This window comes from Arachis ipaensis, chromosome B7 (genome assembly GCF_059453495.1).
Source record: "Arachis ipaensis isolate K30076 ecotype BB chromosome B7, ASM5945349v1, whole genome shotgun sequence".
Taxonomy (NCBI): Eukaryota; Viridiplantae; Streptophyta; class Magnoliopsida; order Fabales; family Fabaceae; genus Arachis; species Arachis ipaensis.
The window spans coordinates 125,803,966-125,820,293 of NC_142442.1; the positions used below are offsets into that span (position 1 = coordinate 125,803,966).

Sequence of the window (16,328 nt, forward strand, 5' to 3'; positions counted from 1 at the left end):
TCTCTGATTTGTGCCAAATCTATTTAGAAATGAAATTGAATCCGGGATGTCCATGCCATTCGAAGAACGGGTGAAAATGATTTAAAATGAGGAAGTTATGTCCGTCGGAAGATTGGGGGTTGAATCTGTAAATTCTGCAGCTTTTAACTTAGAAAATTTTTAGCAGAATGACCCTCCGCGCGTAGGCGCACTTGGCGCGTACGCGCCGTTCTTTGAGAAAGCGCCATCCACGCATGCGCGTGATGTGCGCGGGCGCGCCGAATGTGCTGCACCCAATGCCCAGCCATTTTCCAGAGAGTTGTGCCAAAGTTGTGCTAGTTTTGTGCCTGGGGCGCAAGAGTACCCACGCGTCGTTTGGCTAATTTTCAATCCGCGCGTTCGCGCGTATGACGCTTGCGCGTCAATGAGTTTTAAGGCCATCCACGCGTGCGCGTGGAGTGCGCATACGCATGGACCTGTTTTCATCCCAAAGTTGATTTTTGAGTTTTAAAAGCCAAATTTCATACTTCTAAGCCTCCGATCTCACCACTTATGTCTTAAATCATTATGATATGCTAGCATGAGAAAAAGGGATAGTGAATGTGGTAACTTGCGAGTGAAGCAAGGGAAAAATGAATGATCATTGAGGATCAAAGATGATTATGTGAGATGCGGAGAATGGCGGTGGAAGTGCTTGTTATGCCATGGGCCGAAAGGCCGTAATTGTTAATAAATTGGCTGGTTATGGATTTAACCGTGAGCCGGATGGCTGGATTATGCCGTGTGACGGCGGAGCCATGTTTATGGCTAAGTATAAATGCATATATGCTGTTGATTGAATTGTGAATGTGTGCACTTCCACCATTGGAGATGAGAGTTTCCCTAGGTAGTAGCAATGGCTAGCCACCATGTGCTCCAGGTTGAGACTCGAAGCTCTGTTAACCCAATGTCGTAAGTGTGGCCGGGCACTGTGAAAGGCCCGGATGAGCTCGCCCCCGTAAATATTCACCAATGATGGTGATGGATAAATATTCACCAGTGAGGGTGATGGATATGGATCATGATTATGATCAAGTTTATGATGAGTATAACTCGAGTTGGGGATGCACGACAGAGGGACAGTCCAATGGCTAGCTACCAGGACTTGTCGGGTTGGCTCTATAACCGACATATGATATCATCAGCCACTAGGGACAGGCATGCATCATAAGCATACTACATGAATTGTTTGAGATTGCCTATTTGACTGCATATTACTTGCTAATTGCCTAAATGCCTTATCTGTTCCTATTTGTAAATCTCTTGTCTGATATAACTGTGTTTGCTATATTATACTCCTGCTGGTGGTTGGGAGGTCTGAAGGAATTGGAAAGGGAAGTATTAGTTAGACTGAAGAATCTTTAGTCAGTTGCCACTTACGGTTTAGCTTGTTTATAAGCTTTGATATTATCTGGGGGAAGTTCTAGGATTGCCTTCGGCTTTCCTCTATTATTATGTATTATATATGTGGAAGCTGTTACCGTACTGGGGACCTCTGATTCTCATCCATGCGGATTTTGTGGTTTTCAGATGCAGGACGTGAGGCTTCTCGTTGAGGCATGCTGGAGACTTCTGGATTTAGCGAAGATCCTTGTTCTCGGGACTCTGTTTTGGGTTATATATCTTGTTTAGATACTTTTATCTCCATTAAATAATACAACTGTGATGACTCCTTCTAGAGGAGATTTTGGAGATTAGATTTCTGTATTTGTGTCCCTTTGGGTTTCCTTTGGGGTTTCCTTATTTTATTATATGTATGTATTGCTATGCTCGGACCGGTTATCTTCGCAACCGGGTTTTGAGTTTTGATATTCCTGTTTTTGACACTCCTCTGTATATATGTTATCTCGCGTTGGTTTATCCTTGTTCGTTACGTTATCGATCGGAGTGTTGCGCTTTCGAGTTGCGATTTTTGTTTACCCCTTTTTCTACAAAGGCTCCTAGTTATAATCAATTATTCATACTACTATACGTACTAAATTTTTGTTTTAGAGGTCGTAATACCTTGCCATCTCTGAATTATGACTTAAGCATAAGACTCTGTATGGTAGGGTGTTACATAACATACCTCCTACCATGGTCAGAAACGGCTGAGGAACGGCGGACGGTTACTGCCTCTCCACAGAAACATAGGTGTCTTCTTTCCTTCGAGTACGAGCTCCTAGAAACACAGCTTCCCGAAGAGAGAATGAATGAGGTTCCTTGACTATGAGCCATAAATTTGGAGAATATGAAAACTGAAAATGGAAGAGGGAGAAGAAGAGAAACCTCAGATACTGCAACGAGAGTGTTTATAGGGAGAAGATAGGGGTAAATAAGTCATTCCACATTTCACTAACATTTTTTTTTAACGTCAAACGTTTACAGGGACTTAATTGAAAAAAAATTAAGGTACAGAGACCCAATTAAAAAGAAAAAAAATATAGAGACCTAATTGAAAATTCGGTGAAACTATAAGGACCTGCAAATTAATTAAACCAAAAGAAAACACTAAATATATCAAAAGACAACACGAAAAGAGATCACTAGCTATCACTCCTGTACAATCATTAAATAAAGAGCAATTATTTATTTGGTCTTGCACAAAGAACACATTTACTTGACTTTTTGATTTAATCAATAACAAGTATACCAAACAAAAAACTAAAAATGAAATAGAAATAGCCACAAAATGCACTACCTCAATTGGGAACGGATAAATTATTTTAAAATATAAAATTGAGGGTAAATTTATATATAAAATTAATGATTAATTTTATTACAATATTTGTTTTTTTAATTGGAAATTCAATTATTAGAAAACGAAAGATTGAATGTTCCGAAATGGTAATGTTAAAAAGTTAAACAACAATATTTAAAGTGTAATGAATAAGATCTCTTAGTATAAGTTACAGAAAATATTTAGTTTGGTCCTGAAGTTATACTCAATTTTCAATTTAATCTTTTAAATTTTAATTGTCTCAATTTAGTTTTTAAACTTTTAATTGACTTTGTGACAGAAATCATCGTAGAAATTAATGTGATTAAAATTTGACAAATTTAAAGATTAAATTGAAACAATTTTTAAAATTTTAAGAACTAAATTAAAGGCCAAATATATTATATCAAAAACCAAACTGAGTATTTTTTCGAATCTTTATTAGTATTGTCAGTATTATTGGATATTTTTTTTAGTTAACTATGAAAAGACAAATATATCATTGTGGGATATGTTGCATAAGATTCAAAGTATGTGGTTATTAAATTTACATTTTAATTTTTGTTATATTGTAAATTTATGAAAATATTTGATAAATAAAAAATATTAGCCAAAAATAATTAAAATTTGTCTTAGTATTCACTAATTATTATAATAATTAATAAATATTAAATAAAATAAATTTTAGTTATTTTTTTAAAATAATATTACATATTTAAATTTTTTTATTAATTAAATTTAACTAAATTACTTTAACATAATAAAAATTAGTTATAATTAACATTATTTTAAATCTTATTATTTAACTTAATTAGATTTTATTAATAAAAAATCGTAAATGTGTAGCATTATTTTGTTTTGTTCGTCTCTTTAACATTATTCCCGGTAATTTATATGAGTTTAAAATAAAAGGACTGTGTACGGTTTAAGTTATACTCAATTGCGTAAAATGAATGATTATAAGTTAGATTCATTGTAATTAATATTTCGGATTGAGGTTAGTATCTTTGCAGGGTATTAAGTAATATTTATACGCCTAAAATTAAGTGAACAATCTGAATTGAGACATAAGTATTAGGAGTAAACTATTATTTTTATTTACGAAAGTTAAAAATGCTGATAGATCTATTCATAAAAAAAAAATTATTATTTGTATTTATAAAACATGAATTTTATACAATAAAATTATCTAAACATAATAAAATTACATAAAAATTTTAAATTACTCTTATCATTATCGCTTTTAACTTTTTATTGAACTCAAAACAGAATGTTACCACCTAATGTCCTTACAATAAATCAATTACCAAACTCAAATAGGCCATGTGGAGAATTGAACGAATTATTGAATGAATTGTTGAACGAATTGAACAATCCTCACCTAAGCCAAATTCTGAGAGACAGGGATGAACTTGTTCTATTTCAGCTCTGTTTCGGTGAAAGAGACGCTAGCTACGGCAGCTGCTCTGAAAGTTTGGCGACTGAGAAGCTGATGATGATGGTGACGTTTCCGGTAGCTCGTTGGAGTAGAAGAGAGAGTGAGAACAGGGGCTGAATTAGGGTTCGGTGGAGGAGGTGCGAGACTAGTGAGTGGCTCGCTGGAAGTGGTCTGGACTGAGAGAAAGAACGACTGGAACGGTGAGGGTGGCTCGGAATCGTCGCAGATGGTGGAGACGACAGTGGTTCGCGGCGATTCTGGCGGCTGGAAGTGCGGACGGCGATGATGGCAAGGCTATGATGGTGGTTCGGAGGTCTTTGGTTCTTGAAGAGGAAAGAAGAAGAGGAAGAAGAGGCGAAGGAGAAGTGAATTAGGGTTCGGTGGTTTAAAACAGATGGCGAAAGATACAAAAAGAGAGAGAGAGCTCGTCGCAGTTTTGGTTCGCAAAAGGGACCGCGGTGGTGGTGGCTGCTGAGGAGAAGGTAGCCGCAGTAGGTGAGGATGGTCAGCGGTGAAGAGAGAAGAAGCGGAACACCGCGGCTCTAGGGTTGCTGGCGGCGGCGAAGCAGGGGCTGATGCGATTGAAGGTCCTCTGGTCGGCGAAAGCGAGACAGGGAAAGAGAGAAGGAGGGGTGGTCACAACAAAAGGAGGACGACAGCAGAAGAAAGGGTTGCTGCTAGGATTGTTTGAAATGTGGTGGTGGTGGTGGTAAGGTGATGAGTAGACGAGGACGATGGAATGGTTAGTGGGGAGGAGAAAGATGATGCGGATGATGATAACGGTAATCTGAAAATTTTATGTGATTTTTTAGTGTTTGAATAATTTTGTTGTATAAAACTTATGTTTTATGAATACAAATGATAATTTCTTTTTGAGTAAAGTATTGTTTTTATCCCCAACGTTTGGGGTAAGTCCTATTTGTGTCCCTAACGTTTAAATCGTCCTACTTGTATCCCTAACATTTATAAAAGTAATTCAATGTTATCCTACTATCAATTATACTAACAAATCAGATTATATTTTTCAATTATTCTCACTTGGATGCATTTATTCTCAATTAGGTCTCATTTGGATGTGTTCGATTTTAATATTATACCCACTATTTGTGTTTAGATTCAATTATGTCCCTAGAAAAGTGAATTATGTAAATGTGGTAGGATTTAGTTTCAACTTTTGATGAACTATTTTTCAGAGTGGATCATCGATTCTATCCCAGACATTTGTATTCTAACTTCAAAAACAAATTTTTAAAACTCAAACTAAAGCGTTCATGATGTGTAATTGACGGCAGGACAACATTGAATCACTTTTACAAATGTTAAAGATACAAATATGACGATTTAAACGTTAGGGACACAAATAGGATTTACCTCAAACGTTGGAGACAAAAATAATATTTTATTCTTTCTTTTTTTATGAATAAATCTATCAGTATTTTTAAATTTTATAGGTAAAAATGATAGTTTGCTCTAAGTATTAGGATTTGAGATTATTACTACTGTACATCTAAGTTCGTATTTTTTTAATAATTAAACAAAAAAAAGAGATAAAATCAAATTAATTGATCAAATTTATATCTAAATTTATTAGATATTGAAATTCATTCCATAATTATCTCCATATGATCGTATGATTATCATTATTATTATCTTGAAAGTTAAGGTCTAGTTTATGTTTAGTAATGCGACGTACTAATTTATTTTTATTTAGTTGATTTTTTTTTAAAACTTATGCAACATATTTCACAATCAGTGATGGATCCAACAAATTTTGATAGTGAAGACAAAATTTATATAACATAATAAAAAATTTTATAATAAAAATAATATGTATAAATAAAAATTAAATATTAAATTATTTATTAACCACTATATATATGTGTATAAAATATATATTGTTTAACTTATTTTCAATATATATTTTATACAAATAATTATTTTTTATGTACGTATATTATTGTTATGATTATATTTTGTTATTGTAAATAAAATACGAGTAGCCTTCAAAATATCTAATATACAAATTAAAACACTAAAATAGTAATTTAAATAATAATATATAATTTAAAATTCTATTATTTTAAGTTTTATATTTTTAAAAAATTAAGTAATTTTTCTCTTAACACTACCATCAAAATTTCTCTCTTTTCATATATATTAATTACTAAGTAATTATTTAAAAATTCACTTTCCAACATAATTAAAAACCGACTCTTATTGATATTTATAGTTAGAAAAGTTTTTCCAATTAATACAGTTGCTACGCAAAAACTAAAGCTAATTCTAAAAAAGAACACTAATTTTGTTTAAATCTGAGAATTGATCATTCTAACGAATATCAAATACAAAATTTTTAAATTAATGATTAAGTACCAAAAATTGAATAAAAAATTATTGTGGAGTCAAATTTAATAATCTAATAGAGACAAATAAATATTATTATCATAAATTACTCAAAAAAATTTCAAATTGTAATAAAACACTTACCTCCACAACACTACACTTAAAACCATCCCAGCCTGCCCACAATAACATCTTTAGCTTTTCATAGTTAACTATAAGAATATCCAACAATACTGCCTATACTAATAAAGTTTGTAGTCAACTTACTAAGGATTATCTTATCCATTACACTCTGAATAATGTTGTTGAACTTTTTAACCTTACAATTTCGTAACATCCTATCTTTATTTTCTAATAAATAAATTTCTAATAAAAAATAAATATGATAATAAAATTAACCATTAATTTTAGAGAAAAATTCATTTTTCTCTTCTAAAAGATATTAAACTGATACTCTCTTTCTTTTATTTATAAGATATATATTCCTCTCCTTTATAACTTTTAAAAAAATCTCCTATTTAATCTGTTTAAAATATTTTGTGTCAACTACCATTAATTTTATCTATTTTTGAAGAAAAATAATCTTTTTAACAAAAACACTCTTTAACAAAAAATTTATTGTGATAAAATTTTGTTTACCAAAATATCCTTTAATAAATTATTTTTTTATTCATTAAATTATATTTTTTTTCAAAATATTTTTATAAAAATTTTTAATTATTAAATTTTCTTTTCTAACATACCCTTTATTAATTTTTTAATTATTAAGGAATGAGATGTTAATTTTTTAAATTTTGAATTTATCTATCTCGACTTATTTTTAAGTTTTGATAAAGTTGTTAATAATTTTCAATAGTTCTACAAAATAAATTATTTATTAATATTAATTGTTATACATATTAATAATAGTAAGATTTTTTAATTTAATATTAAAATAATATACATTGATATAAAAAAATTAATAGTAAAATCATAATTAAATAGTTAAAAAATTATTGAAATGTATCTTAGGAAAAAATAATTTAATCATTAAAAAAATTATAAAAGAATATTTTGGCAAAAATAGAATTTAATTATTAAAAAATAATTTATTAACACTACAAGAAAACTTATTTTTTGTTACGCTTTTAAAGCGGGGCGAAAATCTCAAAAAAGCGTAGCGATAGCTTTTCGCCACGCTTTTGGAGCTATCGGGATGCTTTTGAAAGGGTCACGTCTGTAAGGGTGCCGGTTGCTTTATTGCCACACTTTTGGTGACCTATCGCCACACTTTTTTTGCCACGCTTTAAAGCATCGCCACACTTCAAAAGCGTGGCCATATGTACCAGATATGGCTACGCTTTTAAAGGGTGCCCATATCGAGCTATGGCTACGCTTTTAAAAGTGTGCCAATATCCAGACATATGGCTACGCTTTTGAAGCGTTCCAATAGCAAGACATATGGCTACGCTTTTAAGGCGTGCCAATAGCGTGAAATACAGCTACGCTTTTAAAGCGTAACTATTGATGCCCACTGTAACGTTATGGCCACGCTTTCAAAGCGTGGCAACGGGTGGAGATATGGCTACGCTTTAAAAGCGTGCCAATAGATGGAGATACGGCTACGCTTTTAAAGCGTGCCAATAGGGTGACATATGGCTACGCTTATAAATCGTGGATGTTGATTGCTGCTGTACAATATGGCCACTCTCTTAAAGCGTGGCTGTAAGTTAGTTTAGTAACCTATTGGCACTCTTTTTTCCTTACAAAATCATGGATAATTTTAAAATATAAAAGATGACTACTAATTTTAATTCAACTAATCCTTGCTTCATAAATTTGTTACAGAAAAAAAGTGTTTGATCACATGATATACTCTAACAAAATACAAAAAATCAAAGTCATGACAATTCCACTAGCAATTTCCTAATAGCTGAATTACAATTTCAACATAGGTTACATTATCTACTTCCTTTATTTACACTTCATTACAAAATATAAAATTTCATGATTACTGATCATCCATTGTGAGTGAAATTGTTTTCACCACTGCCCTGCATAATTTTAAATATTGTTGTGTGTTAGTGCATCTTATATCAAACCAAAAAATGAAAAGACATATATTACACATTAGCAATGTTAGTAGCAATAATTGTTTTATTAACAAACTGCCTTATAGTCGTACAATAATTGTAACCAGTAAAGGCTAAAAGCTAATTTCTAGTAATAATCATATTTGCAAACAAATATTTCAATTTTCTTGCACAATCTCTATACAGAATAACATAAAGTGAACAGTTTTAAATAAAATGAATAACTTTATTTCCTATTAAACCAAAAGCACAAAATGAAGCATTAAGTGTGCCACAAACAAGAGATTATCCGTACAATTTTGAATAGAGAGATTATCCTCACTGATGTATATTGAAAGATGACTTGAACAATATCTAACAAAAAACTCATAGACTATATATATCATAATTAAGAAAATTGAAGTTACAACGCATCTGTATACCAAAATTATAAGAAACTGCCAAATCATTTGCTTGTAACAATTAAATTAACATAGTAATATATAAACTTGAGTCTGCCCTTTCTTATAGTTCTTATTCAGATTCTCATTAGTTCTTTCTGTTAAGGCACTGAGTTGATAATTGAGATTGATGTACGGATACCTATACAGAGTTTCTGCATGCTTATCAAATCTAAATTACCCACTAATATATAACAGCATCATATGAGAATATTCAAAACATATTCCTGCATGCTTATCAAATCTAAATTACCCACTTTCCAAAATTGAATTCAATGCTACACTAGGAAATATCCAAAATCAACAACAACAATAAGTCAACAACTTTGAATGGAAATATATCGAATATCTAAAGATAGTTACTTACATCTTTGGGTGGAATATGAGTTGATTCGGAGGAGCGAGGAGTATTTCTTAGTCTGCTACTTGAGGCATCCAAAGGAGAATTTTGGGCAGCTTGCACTAAGGCTGATACCTCTTCCTCACTCATTTCAGGGTTGACTTGGTGCACCAATACCTTTAATAAACTACATACACCATCCATCTTCTTCTCTAATGATGAGACCTTCTCGTTGTATTCAACTTTGACTTGTCGAATCTCCTCTTCCTTTTTAAGAGAGCTTCTTGTAATCGAAGCCCCATAACAATGAACTCGACCTGGTCGGTCCTTTCCTAGCACTCCTACAAATGCATCATCATCATTTTCCCCTACCTCTATGTGGGTTTGAAGTTCAGCTTGTCAAAATTGAGGAGCAATAAAATACAAAGCCGCATTAACTCAATATTAATAGAAATTACTATAGAATTTATACTGTACAAATCCAAATACAAATACAAACAACTCACAATTGTGCTTTGTGTTTTAGCGTCAATTTCTTTTCTTTTTTACTTGTGCGAGTTGCTATGAAAACTTCAACTCTTGATGGTTCTTTCACTGTTCTCTTTAGAGTCGCGCTAGAGTATATATAGAAAAATTTACATGAAGCATACTAACTAGAAAACTACAACATGAATATAAATGAGAAATCACAAAAAAATAAGTTATATTACCAGCTCCTTGCAAACTATTCCAAAATTTGTGGATCCCATCCGGTGAGGACATGTTTGCTTTGACCTATTTTCAGCATTCTTAGTAGACACAGCCTAAATATAAACATGAAAAAGAGATGTTATTATTCTTAATAAACATGTTTTCTTGTTTTTCAAAATCACATTACCTTTTTCCAAAACACCAAGTTTAATCACATAAAGAACTAAAAGACAATATTATCTTGACAGTCGGAAGACTCCAATACCGAATTAGTTTGTGAAATTGAACCTCAGGGATCTCTAATGGTCGGTTCTTTATCATTTCTTTCTTTGTGTTGTACTTCAAGAAATTTTTCTTTTTTATTTTGCCTTTGTATTTTTTCCATGCACGACAAAATCCCTTCATTACCCACGGCTTTGAAGTTATTGGAAGAATGAATTTCTGCTAAACAAGACAACAAATTAGAATGTCAAAGGTTAGCATAAATAAAGTAACAAATAAATTAAAAAAAAATTATCTATAATGCTATATTTACATACATTGGAATACTCCAACATGTCCTCTTTGAGGTTTTTAGGCACACCATGCCAACTAGTATATAGCAAAGTCACAAAACGAGAATTTCTAACTGTTGTGTCCAAAAGTTGGTTGAGGTTAGATACGACCTCCTTGGTCGGACCTATAGGCTGCCCTCCAAAAAATTCCACCTCCCGTCGATCATTAAAATCAGTGGCATGAAGCTTTTTGCACATAGTCTTTTCACGAGTTTTCTTCTTTATTCTGCCTAAGTCCGATTAAAATAATAAAATTTTAACTCAAATCAATTTAGAAGTAATACAATGACAATAAGGTAAAACAAGAAAAGCACCTTCATTACTAGCTTGTCCTCCGTTACCCTCATCATTTGCAGCATCATCAAGCTCGTCTTCCTCATCTTTTTCATCTTCTTCATCTTCCAAATTTATCCCATGTACCTTAAAATACATGTCAAGACTCATTTCTTTTTTCGTTGAACTTGCACTTAGCTCGCTTGTATCTTCTTCCTCATCATCAGAACTTAAATCATTTTGTTCCATTGTATCAGCTTCAACAGTCCTTTGATTCCCAGTTTTGGAGGTCTTTTTAGCTTGAAACATTGTCCCGTTCCCATTACGTTCACATTCTTGAAAAGTGACGTTGGTTGGACCTTTTTTTTCTTCTTTGGAGTCCTAGCTTGCTCTTCAAGGGCATCTTCCACGATTGTGATGGGTTGGTTTCTTGTTTGATCTTTTGGGTCTTGAGCTTGGAAGCTAGCCTTCTTATTTTCAGCCATGATCTTTTCTCTTTTAATATTGTATTATTGTAGTAATTCGGCACTTGACCTCACTTGTGTAACCTCAAAGGAATTCTTTTTTTTGGACTTTTTCTTTTCATTTTTTGTGCTAAGGTACTTATCCATTTTCTTTTAGTGATCTCTCCTTTCTCCATTCTGCATACACAAAAGAGTTGCAATGAAAAAAATGTTATTTTATGAATAATTAAATGAACATAATCAACATAAACGAGTAATTAAATAAGCAAAATAACTAAAAAAATGAGACGTTTAGAATTCTACCAAAATAGCATTACATGAAAACATGTCAAGATGTTTCAGAATTAGAATCCTCCATGTACTCGTATTCGCTTTCCTAATCTTCCTCACCACGTTGTTTGGCAAACATATTTGGAGCCATATCTATAATGGTTGCTCATAGATCATTCCTCACTAGATCAACTTTGCCATTGTCATTTGGGAGACCGGGAATCACTTCAGGTTCACATGGCTCCCTTGCATATATTATGGGGGAATCAGACTCAAGGTCATCACTTATCCTAAATAAATCTCTTGGAATTGTTTTCATAACATAGTGTTTGTCACTCACATATGGGTCTTGCACATAAAAGCATTGGTTTACTTGGGATGCTAGCACAAATGGTTCTTCTTGGTAGCATTTTTTACTGAAATACACATATGAGAGACCAAAGTTATCTTTTGCAACTGTATACCACTCACACTTAAACAGGACTACCTTAAATTGGCCATAATAGTCTAATTCAAACATATCAACTATTCTACCATAGTAGGTTACTTTTGCTTCGATTGGGTTCTTATCTTTCACAGTAGCAAAACTAGGAGTCAATGCCTCCAATGTGACACCACTATTTTGGGTTTTACGTCTCGCATCATGGTGCCTTATATGGAACCTATACCCATTGATAACATAACCTGAAAATCTTTTTGCAACTCTATTTGGACCTCTAGCCAACCCTTTTACCCAACCAGGCACATCATTTTTCATGGCACCAGTTTTAAACCATTCTGAGAACTGTTGACTATGGTATTTGGCTTTCTCCCACTTTGTTCTTCGTGGATTGTTATCATTTACTGCCTCCTCATGCTCTCTGAAGATCAAATATTCATATTCTTATTTGTTAGTAGGGTAAAATATTATGATTGAGGTCTACAAAATGACAATGAATCAAACAAAATACCTCATGTAGACTTCGATCTTATCACAATTGTTTAGGATGTATGTATGACCTTGTATTTCTGATTTTTCATCTAACATGAACAAATCTCCCATTTTTCCACCCAAAGAACATCCTTTGCTTGGAAACAAACTAGGAGTTCGCAGCTCATTTGAAACACACTCATCATTGTTTCGAGGGACTCTGTTGAATCTTGTCTGGACATCTTCATGCAAATATCTTGAGCAAAAATTAATACACTCATTCGCCAAATATCCTTCGGCAATGGATCCTTCTAGACGACTTCTGTTATGAACATACAATTTTAGTGTGCACATATATCGTTCAACAGGGTACATCCAACGATATTGAACTAGACCACCTAACCTCACTTCATTTGCCAAATGGATAGGCAAGTGCACCATTATGTCAAAAAAGCTTGGAGGAAAAATACTCTCCAATTGGCATAATGTCTCAGCAATCTCTGCTTCTAAGTTAACTACCTTATCTAGGCTAATTACCTTCTGACATATCCGGCGAAAAAATGAACATAATCAAACTAAAGCGATGGCAACATGGTCAGGAAGTATGCTCTTGATTGGTACTTGCAACAAGTAATGTAACATGAAATGAGCATCATGGGTCTTGTAACCAGAAATATTTTTTCTGTTTGCTGCACACATCGAGCGATATTGGAAGCACTGCCGTCTGGTAATTTTACCCCTTTTAACACACTACAAAAGATTGTTTTCTCTACTGCAGTCATTGAGAAGCATGCCTTTGCTAACTTAGTTCTTTTACGATTATCTGTATCTTTTGGTTGAAGGTTTTTCCTGATACCCATGTCTTTAAGGTCAAAATGCGCAGCTGCATGATCTTTTGTCTTTCCAGAAATATCCAAAAGAGTTTCAATTATGCTATCAACTATATTCTTCTCTATGTGCATGACATCAAGGTTGTGTCTAAACATGTTGAACTTCCAATATGGTAAATAAAAAAAGATTGACCGCTTTTTCCAATTTGAAATGCCATTCTTTGATCTCCTTTGCTTCTTCCCAAAAGAATTATCTACCCCTTGCAATATATCAAATACAGTTGTTATATCTAACAACTACGATGGAGACCTACATTCAATTTTCCCATTGAAAGATCTTTTATTATGTCTCCATGGATGATTCATGGGTAAAAACCTTCGATGATCCATATAAACAGTCTTGTGGCTATGTTTCAGATATATAGAAGAAGTCTCATCCTTACAACATGAACAAGCCAATTTTTCTTTTGTACTCCACCTAGATAACATAGCATACGCAAGGAAGTCGTTAATTATCCATAAAAGATATGCTCTCATGTTGAATGTTTTGTTCTCTTTGGAATCATATGTTTCGACACCTAACTCCCACAGTTCTTTTAATTCTTCAATTAGTGGTTGAAGAAATACATCAATATCATTTCCCGATGATTGTGGGCCAGGAATGAATAAAGAGAGCATAAAATAATCAGGCTTCATACTCATCCAAGGGGGTAGATTATACACCATTAGAACAACAGGCCATGTACTATGTGTACTACTCAAAGTTCGAAACGGATTGAATCCGTCGCTTGCTAAGCCAAGTCTCATATTATGAGGCTCCTTTGCAAAATCTTCATGTTGACTGTCAAATGCTTTCCAAGATTCACCATCGGCAGGATGCCTTAAGAACCCATCTTTAACATATTCATTATGATGCCAAGACATAGCTTCAACCGTCCTTGTGCACATAAAAAGCCTTTGAAGTCTGGGAATCAGGGGAAAATGCCTTAGAGTTTTTGCAGAAACTTTACGAGACTTTTTAGATGAGGTAGCGTCGTCCTCTTCTACATGATGCTCAATTTAACGGGATGTTCCACAGACATGGCAAGATGAGTCATTCTCATGCCCGTTCTGATACAACATGCAGTCATTGCGACATGCATCGATCTTTTGGTAGTCAAGACCCAAATTCTTCACCATATTCTTAGTTTTATCAAAAGAAGTAGGAATATTCAAATGTGGCATTCCTTCTTTCAATAATTCTAAGAGAGAAGTGAATGACGCATTACTCCAACCATGCAAGCATTTTAACAAGTAAAGACGGATGATAAAGGATAATCTTGTGAATCCTTTACATCTGGGGTATAGTTCTTGGCTTGTCTTGTCTACCAATTTATAAAATTCTTTTGCACCATCGTTAGGCCCCATGTTATGTCCATCAACTTGTATAGTATCTCTGAATCTATCACGTAACAACTCATCAATGTTATCATTGCAGTTATATTCCTCATCTGTGTCACTGTCAACATCCATAGCAACAAGGGATTCCCCATGATTAAACCACCGCCTATAACCTTTTACGAATCCATTGCATATTAGATGGTCATACACGATATCTCTCCTTAACTAAAGTCTATTACAACACTTTGCACATGGGCACTGAATTTATTTCCCTTAAGGAATTTCCGATGATGAAAAAGCAAAGTGTAAAAACTTTTCTACACCAAGTTGATATTCTTTTTCATGACGTGGTGTATCCATCCAATCTTTGGACACATCCATGAAAAACCTATATATTTCAAATAGATAGCTAAGTTTCTAGTTTGAAGTCCTTACTGTTAGTCTCACTAACTACGAGTCTAGCTTCCTAATTAATTAAGAGACAACATTTTCCAAGTCTCCAAAATACTTTAAAGGCATTGGACATAAAATAGCAAAGAAAATTAAATTTTAGCAATTCTTAAAGAAGGTCCTAAAGTGAGTGCCTCAGAAAAGCACTTAAGTTGTATGCATAACATTAATAACAAATTAATAGATATATTTAAATTTTCATGAACCAACCTTAAATACTGTCTTAATCTGTACCACAATAGCACCAAAGTATTAGCGCAGTAGAAGTAGAATTAGAGAGGTAACAGCGGCAGCGAGTAGCAGTTCGACAGTAGATAATTAGTACCAAAGCAAGGGGAAAGCAGTACCACAGAAATAGCAGAATAAAACTGTATGATATTTTCAAATTAGATAGCAATAAATAAAAAGATGAACAAAAAAAAGTTGGACACTATAAATGCCGATTCTGATCCTATATTGGTAGAAGGCGCAATGTATGACCCAAAAAAATTAGATTTATACTGGGTAGTGTAATAATATAAAGTTAAAACCTCTACCATGTAAGCTTTGTTTGATACTTTCCTATGCATGTTTTAGATCAAGAAAAGAAAAAAATAATGCTGCATTCAATATAGCATCACTTTAAACGTGGAAAAAAAAAACCAAAGAACCTTTCAAAAAAAATCCAAAGAAATTCCATTAACTTATGGTCCCTTTTATAGTTTTAATGCATATTATGTGTGTTCGTCAAAGTTGTATTCCTCTCCGGTAATCGAAATATTAAAAATAGAATTTTATTTGTAAAATTAATAATTAATAATTATTAGATTATAGTTTAGTTAAATATATAAATCTGAATATTGCACCAAAATTTGAGCTCAATCCTTCGATTGCACATTAACAAATGAGCTGAGCATAACTATATTCTAAGAAACATGATATGAATTACCTAGGCATATATAATTGCCCTAATAATTAATTCTCTTATCATAAAGCCTAGTGCATTGACCTAGTAATTAATCAAAGCATCAAAATTAATTCGTAATACTATATATGAACATAATATGCACTCAACAGTCAACACGCAATAGCACAAGTGAAGTGAAGCTGTATTAGATGATGATGCAGGAAGGGAAGCTGATGTAAATCATCAAGCAAGTCAATAAAAACCTAAAATTA

General features: G+C 33.0%; 1 pseudogene; it reads right to left on the minus strand.

Moving 5' to 3' along the window:
* Nucleotides 1-13,085: 13,085 nt before the first annotated feature.
* Nucleotides 13,086-15,709, minus strand: LOC148554037 (uncharacterized; annotated as a pseudogene).
* Between the last annotated feature and the right edge of the window lie 619 nt (nt 15,710-16,328).